At 48.0% G+C, this 8082-nt stretch overlaps 1 non-coding gene across 1 annotated transcript; it reads left to right on the top strand.

Moving 5' to 3' along the window:
* Positions 1 to 2538: 2538 nt before the first annotated feature.
* On the top strand, positions 2539 to 2611 carry trnav-cac (transfer RNA valine (anticodon CAC)). Its single transcript has one exon. It is a non-coding gene; the product is annotated as a tRNA-Val (tRNA).
* The last annotated feature ends 5471 nt before the right edge of the window (positions 2612 to 8082 follow it).

Genomic DNA, 8082 nt, shown 5'->3' with positions numbered 1-8082 from the left:
AATATTTGGTTTCAGTTTCTGTTCAGTTTGGACTAGTTATCAGAAGTCTAAAGTTAACGCTCATGGAGCCCAGGATGGAACAACAACATTGAACACACTCACACAAGTTTTAGTTTCCAAAATATATTGTTGGTCAACAACAGAACAATATGACAACAATATCAATAGAATAAGAAAAATAACAAACTGCGCGCAAAATAAAAGAAAATAAAAAATAGTGTTGTGTTCAATCTGTATCGTCTTTTCTTTCTTTGTTATGAGCTCAGTGTTTTTATTTCGTTGGGGCCCTTTAATCTCTGTGTAGCTCACTGTCCTACCACACCGCAGGTTTGGGAGGTAAGTTCAGTGGTCCTGCATTCCTCTGTTCCGGCTCGCCATCTGGTTCTCTGGATCCGTTGATCCAACAGGTATCTGGAAGCCGCCTGGTGGCTATCCAGTGCTGGTATCCTCTCTCTCTCTCTAGCGTCGACTACTGGTGTCGCTGATGTCCTCTCTTCCGACATCAAGTGTCACCGAATCAAATCCTCTCAAAAAACCTGACCTATAGAACAGGTCATATTCATTAATTTCAGTTAAATGAACTTAGTATAGGTCATACATTCTTAGTCAAGATAAATAAAATAACATAAATATAACCTATGTATGAATTTAAATAAACAAAAGTATTTATTTATAATAATAAAATATATTATCACTTTTTTCTTACAAATCTATTTTTTACCAGTGTAAATCCAGTGTAAATCAAATGAAATTTATCAAATAACTCAAATAAAACCGTTTTAGCATCAATTCTTTGGGTAAAATGATGAAATAAAGAAATAAAATGAATTTCTCCTTTTTCCCTCACACGCACACAATACACACACACACACACACGCGACACACACGCGGCACAGCCGATACACGGTGTTCACGAACCACACACACACATTCTCTCGTCCATACATTCACATGGGAGCTTAGCATTTAGCAGCTAAATTAGCACTGGTGGCTAACCCACTTTTACTCGACGCTAACTCCGTCAAAATGCACAATAAACTCACCGCCGAGCTTGTATCATCACCCATGAACTCTGTGGGTTCGACTCGCGGTGGGTTCTGATCATTTTACTTTGTTTTAGACATTTAGGATGAGTTTTCAGGCAGAACGTTCCTCCTGCAGCCGGACAGCGCAGCTTCTCTTCCCGGGCTTCAACGCGATTGGCCGTGACGTCATGACGCACTGCTCTCTGCTCTGCGTGGTCCAGTTAACCCCATAAATGGCAGCTATCCCTCTCATACACTCATTCAGTCTAAATAAAACAGACTTTTACTCTTTTTTCTTTTAATTATCCTACAGCTTATGAAGCCTGGGCTACAATTGGTACACAGTTATTAAGTTCCTGCAATCAGGAAGTTCGTTTGGCACAAAGCTGTCCTTGTTAGTATAGTGGACAGTATCTCTGCCTGTCACGCAGAAGACCGGGGTTCGATTCCCCGACGGGGAGACTTCTTGTTTCGTACGATGATACCTACATGATTGAGTCAAGTAAACAATGGTCATTAAGAAAATAGACTAGCAGTTGCTGTCTGCCTGCCAAAGAAGCTTCTAAATGCTGCAGCTTGATCAGAGGAAACTCTGATTGAGGGTGGATTTTATACACACAGAAAATGTCATTGAAGAAGTAAAAAGAGCAGTTATTTAGGACAGCATCTAGAGCATCTCTGGGAGAATCGCTTTTTATGCCCGCCGTCGCCTCGTCCCAGACACAGACTGACAGCACGGCCCTGAAAGCAACTCACCAACCCGTCTCACCGCCCCGCTGCTCAGCAACTCACCTTTGACTCACCCTCCAGACCCGGAGCCACCCAGAGACCCGGCTCACCATGCGAACCCGGGGTCCCGCTGTTAAGCTCCCCCCGACCGGCCACCGGAGTGAAAGAGCCAGCCCGCAGAAAGCCACTCACCAACCCGGCTCACCGCCCCGCTGCTCAGCAACTCACCTTTGACTCACCATCCAGACCCGGAGCCACCCAAAGACCCGGCTCACCGTGCGAACCCGGGGACCCGCTGTTAAGCCCCCCCCCCACCAGCCACCGGAGTGAAAGAGCCAGCCCCCAGAAAGCCACTCAACAACCCGGCTCACCGCCCCGCTGCTCAGCAACTCACCTTTGACTCACCACCCAGACCCGGAGCCACCCAAAGACCCGGCTCACCGTGCGAACCCAGGGACCCGCTGTTAAGCCCCCCCCCCCACCAGCCACCGGAGTGAAAGAGCCAGCCCGCGGAGCTGGAGGACCGGGGCCCTTGTACCCTAAACACCCAGACGCTCTCAGTACCATGGACAGCACTCATGGACAGCACTCTGTCAGGTGCCACCACCACAATGTCAGACCACAATAACAGCAGAAGTGGGTTCCATGGTGTAATGGTTAACATCAGCATGAGTCTTTGAGAGCAGCCAGGAGAAAACCTGCAGTATCCATCTTACTGTCAAGAATTGTAGCAGAGTTTTTTACAGGATTTTATTTTTATGCCCGCCATTTTCAAAGCATGTCTGTTTCCGTAGTGTAGTGGTTATCACGTTCGCCTCACACGCGAAAGGTCCCCTGTTCGAAACTGGGCGGAAACATGTATGACTTTGCAATAACATTATTTGGACTTGGAAAACCACTCCAGTCCTCTTCTTGGTGCACAGGACAGGAAGGCCGACCATCTCTTTCTCGCATTGGGTCTCATGCAGAAATTAATTTTGTTGCAGTTCCACAACTGACCAAAAGCCAGTCATTCTCCATTAACGTACACTAGCTCCACCACCAGACCCCAGCAGCAGAGGTTCCGAGAGGGGGTCCCCGGAGGTGCGGGGAACCCCGGACCAGCTGGACCAGAGCCTCGCGGCAAACCGAGCCGAGACTCGCGGGGCTTCACCTGCATTCCCATCGCGCTGAGACCGCGGAGAGCCGAGAATCGAGGACCAATATAAAAGATTAAAAAGAGATGGACACTGACTTTTCAATGACGTTGGTACACAGTTATTAAGTTCCTACAATAAGGAAGTTCTTTTGGCACAAAGCTGTCCTCGTTAGTATAGTGGACAGTATCTCTGCCTGTCACGCAGAATACCGGGGTTCGATTCCCCGACGGGGAGACTTCTTGTTTCGTACGATGATACCTACATGATTGAGTCAAGTAAACAATGGTCATTAAGAAAATAGACTAGCAGTTGCTGTCTGCCTGCCAAAGAAGCTTCTAAATGCTGCAGCTTGATCAGAGGAAACTCTGATTGAGGGTGGATTTTATACACACAGAAAATGTCATTGAAGAAGTAAAAAGAGCAGTTATTTAGGCCAGCATCTAGAGCATCTCTGGGAGAATCGCTTTTTATGCCCGCCGTCGCCTCGTCCCAGACTCAGACTGACAGCACGGCCCTGAAAGCCACTCACCAACCCGGCTCACCGCCCCGCTGCTCAGAAACTCACCTTTGACTCACCGTCCAGACCCGGAGCCACCCAAAGACCCGGCTCACCGTGCGAACCCGGGGACCCGCTGTTAAGCCCCCCCCCCCACGAGCCACCGGAGTGAAAGAGCCAGCCCGCGGAGCTGGAGGACCGGGGCCCTGGTACCCTAAACACCCAGACGCTCTCGGTACCATGGACAGCACTCATGGACAGCACTCTGTCAGGTGCCACCACCACAATGTCAGACCACAATAACAGCAGAAGTGGGTTCCATGGTGTAATGGTTAACATCAGCATGAGTCTTTGAGAGCAGCCAGGAGAAAACCTGCAGTATCCATCTTACTGTCAAGAATTGTAGCAGAGTTTTTTACAGGATTTTATTTTTATGCCCGCCATTTTCAAAGCATGTCTGTTTCAGTAGTGTAGTGGTTATCACGTTCGCCTCACACGCGTAAGGTCCCCTGTTCGAAACTGGGCGGAAACATGTATGACTTTGCAATAACATTATTTGGACTTGGAAAACCACTCCAGTCCTCTTCTTGGTGCACAGGACAGGAAGGCCGACCATCTCTTTCTCGCATTGGGCCTCATGCAGAAATTAATTTTGTTGCAGTTCCACAACTGACCAAAAGCCAGTCATTCTCCATTAACGTACACTAGCTCCACCACCAGACCCCAGCAGCAGAGGTTCCGAGAGGGGGTCCCCGGAGGTGCGGGGAACCCCGGACCAGCTGGACCAGAGCCTCGCGGCAAACCGAGCAGAGACTCGCGGGGCTTCACCTGCATTCCCGTCGCGCTGAGACCGCGGAGAGCCGAGAATCGAGGACCGATATAAAAGATTAAAAAGAGATGGACACTGACTTTCCAATGACATTGGTACACAGTTATTAAGTTCCTGCAATCAGGAAGTTCTTTTGGCACAGAGCTGTCCTCGTTAGTATGGTGGACAGTATCTCTGCCTGTCACGCAGAAGACCGGGGTTCGATTCCCCGACGGGGAGACTTCTTGTTTCGTACGATGATACCTACATGATTGAGTCAAGTAAACAATGGTCATTAAGAAAATAGACTAGCAGTTGCTGTCTGCCTGCCAAAGAAGCTTCTAATTGCTGCAGCTTGATCAGAGGAAAATCTGATTGAGGGTGGATTTTATACACACAGAAAATGTCATTGAAGAAGTAAAAAGAGCAGTTATTTAGGACAGCATCTAGAGCATCTCTGGGAGAATCGCTTTTTATGCCTGCCGTCGCCTCGTCCCAGACACAGACTGACAGCACGGCCCTGAAAGCCACTCACCAACCCGTCTCACCGCCCCGCTGCTCAGAAACTCACCTTTGACTCACCGTCCAGACCCGGAGACACCCAAAGACCCGGCTCACCGTGCGAACCCGGGGACCCGCTGTTAAGCTCCCCCCCGACCAGCCACCGGAGTGAAAGAGCCAGCCCGCGAAAGGTCCCCTGTTTGAAACTGGGCGGAAACATGTATGACTTTGCAATAACATTATATGGACTTGGAAAACCACTCCAGTCCTCTTCTTGGTGCACAGGACAGGAAGGCCGACCATCTCTTTCTCGCATTGGGTCTCATTCAGAAATTAATTTTGTTGCAGTTCCACAACTGACCAAAAGCCAGTCATTCTCCATTAACGTACACTAGCTCCACCACCAGACCCCAGCAGCAGAGGTTCCGAGAGGGGGTCCCCGGAGGTGCGGGGAACCCCGGACCAGCTGGACCAGAGCCTCGCGGCAAACCGAGCCGAGACTCGCGGGGCTTCACCTGCATTCCCGTCGCGCTGAGACCGCGGAGAGCCGAGAATCGAGGACCGATATAAAAGATTAAAAAGAGATGGACACTGACTTTCCAATGACATTGGTACACAGTTATTAAGTTCCTGCAATCAGGAAGTTCTTTTGGCACAAAGCTGTCCTCGTTAGTATAGTGGACAGTATCTCTGCCTGTCACGCAGAAGACCGGGGGTCGATTCCCCGACGGGGAGACTTCTTGTTTCGTACGATGATACCTACATGATTGAGTCAAGTAAACAATGGTCAATAAGAAAATAGACTAGCAGTTGCTGTCTGCCTGCCAAAGAAGCTTCTAAATGCTGCAGCTTGATCAGAGGAAACTCTGATTGAGGGTGGATTTTATACACACAGAAAATGTCATTGAAGAAGTAAAAAGAGCAGTTATTTAGGACAGCATCTAGAGCAGTGGTTCTTAACCTGGGTTCGATCGAACCCTAGGGGTTCGGTGAGTCGGTCTTAGGGGTTCGGTGGAGCCTCCGCCGCAGAGGTCCACCCCTCAGTCTGCAGTTACCTGAACTGCTCATGTGAAACACGTATCTGATGGGTGAGGAGCTGGATGGTCCAAAACTATTTTATTTGCTACATTGATCCAACGAAAAATAATTAAAAACCGTGCTTATTAATCACAAAACACAGTTTAAACATCATGACCAAATCCGCTCCGACCCGGTGTGTCTGTGATCAGCGCTGACAGACTGCAGCTTCGCCTGAATTATGGTTCCGCGTTAAATCGACGGCGTAGCCGCCGGCGTAAGGTCGCAGTACGGTGTGCGTCGCCGCGAACAATACGCCGTCGGTTCTGCGTTGGTGTGACGCGGAACCATAAATCAGCCTAGGCGGATTTATGGTTCCCGGAGCAAGGGCTCCCTCGCGGTTGATGTTGATCCGCGGTCGGACCAAACTTGTTAAGGAGCCTACTCAAACTCACTCTTATCTACGCGGAAATTAATGCTAAAATATAAAGAAGGCGTCCCAAAGTGTGATTTATGGTGAAATAGGAAACTGAAGATGTGTACGCTGTATGAGTAGGCTGTTCCCACTGTTCCCTCCACTTCTGCAGCGCAGCTTTAGCCCCGCCCCCTGCAGCCATCAACAGCACCTGCTGCTTTCTGTCGGGTTGTCGTGTGATTTGTGATTACAGAATATTTTAATCCATGCTAACTATGTCGGGCAAAAAAAGAAAGTGGTCGGACGAATATGTAAAACATGGATTTACATGTATCACGGAACGTGACGGGAGTCAGCGTCCCATCTGCATGATTTGCAATGCCTAATTGAGCAACTCTAGTCTCGCACCTGCAAAACTGAAGGAACACTTCTTGAAGCTGCATGGAGATGGGGAACACAAGAACACAACGCTTGCTGAATTTAAGGTGAAGAGAGCCAGATTAGACGAAAAGGCCACTCTGCCCGCTCTTGGATTTGTACCCATCAACAAACCGATCCTCACAGCATCGTATGAAGTTGCTTATCTGATCGCAAAGCAGGGCAAACCGCACACCATTGGCGAAACACTCGTAAAACCAGCTGTGTTAAAGATGGCGAATCTGATACTCGGAACAGCGGCTGAAGGTAAATTATCCCAAATTCCTCTTTCAAATGACACCATCAGCGACAGAATAGAGTGCATGAGTAAAGACATCTTGGCTCAAGTAGTCGCGGATTTGATTTCAAGCCCGGCAAAATTCAGCCTTCAACTCGACGAGACCACCGACGTTTCCAATTTAAGCCAGCTTGCTGTTTTTGTGCGCTATGTGAAAGACGACATGATAAAAGAAGAGTTTTTATTTTGTAAGCCTCTTACAACAACAACTAAGGCAGCCGATGTGAAGAAGCTTGTGGATGACTTCTTCAGAGACAACAACCTTTCATGGGATATGGTTTCTGCAGTTTGTACGGACGGAGCTCCAGTGATGCTGGGAAGAAAGTCTGGTTTTGGTGCGCTAGTAAAAGCCGATGCACCGCACATCATTGTTACGCATTGCATTCTGCACAGGCATGCGTTGGCAACAAAAACCTTGCCGCCCAAAATGGCAGAAGTATTAAAAATTGTAGTGGAATGTGTGAACTATGTGCGAAATAGTGCTCTGAGGCACCGCATCTTCAGTGAGCTGTGTAAAGAAATGGGCTCTGAATTCGAGGTACTTCTTTACCATTCGAATGTTCGGTGGTTATCCCGGGGAAAGGTGCTGAATCGTGTTTTTGCCCTGCGTGTGGAATTAGCCCAGTTTTTGCAAGAACACCAACATTGTCATGCAGATTGCTTCAAAGATTCTGAGTTCATTCTCATTTTAGCATACATGGCTGATATATTTGCAGCTCTCAATCATCTAAATCAGCAGATGCAGGGTGGTGGAGTTAACATAATGGAAGCAGAAGAAAACCTGAAGGATTTTCAAAAAAAGTTACCGTTATGGAAACGCAAGCAGAGAACAACAACTTCGCAAACTTCCCCCTTCTGGACGACTGTGTAAGTAAGATCGAAGATGTGTGTGGACTTGGAGACATATCTGTACCTATGGAACTGAAGCAAACAATTGCCACGCACTTAGATGAGCTTGCAAAGTCTCTAAATGGATACTTCCCTACAAGTGCATCCTATCCAGCATGGGTGAGACAGCCATTCACGTTTGCTATTGAGACAGCAGATGTCAATGATGAATACCTCGACGAAATCATTGAACTTCAGCAGAGCCAGGTTCAACAGCAACTCTTCAGAACAACAACGCTCTCAACGTTTTGGTGTCAACAAATGGAAAAGTATCCAGTTATTGCTAAGAAAGCCCTGGATTTTTTTGTACCATTCGTTACAACATATCTTTGTGAGCAATCGTTTTCGA

This window comes from Cololabis saira, chromosome 7 (genome assembly GCF_033807715.1).
Source record: "Cololabis saira isolate AMF1-May2022 chromosome 7, fColSai1.1, whole genome shotgun sequence".
In the NCBI taxonomy this organism is placed as follows: Eukaryota; Metazoa; Chordata; class Actinopteri; order Beloniformes; family Belonidae; genus Cololabis; species Cololabis saira.
Note: the sequence above shows the minus strand (reverse complement) of the source record. Positions and strands in the feature narration are given on the sequence as shown.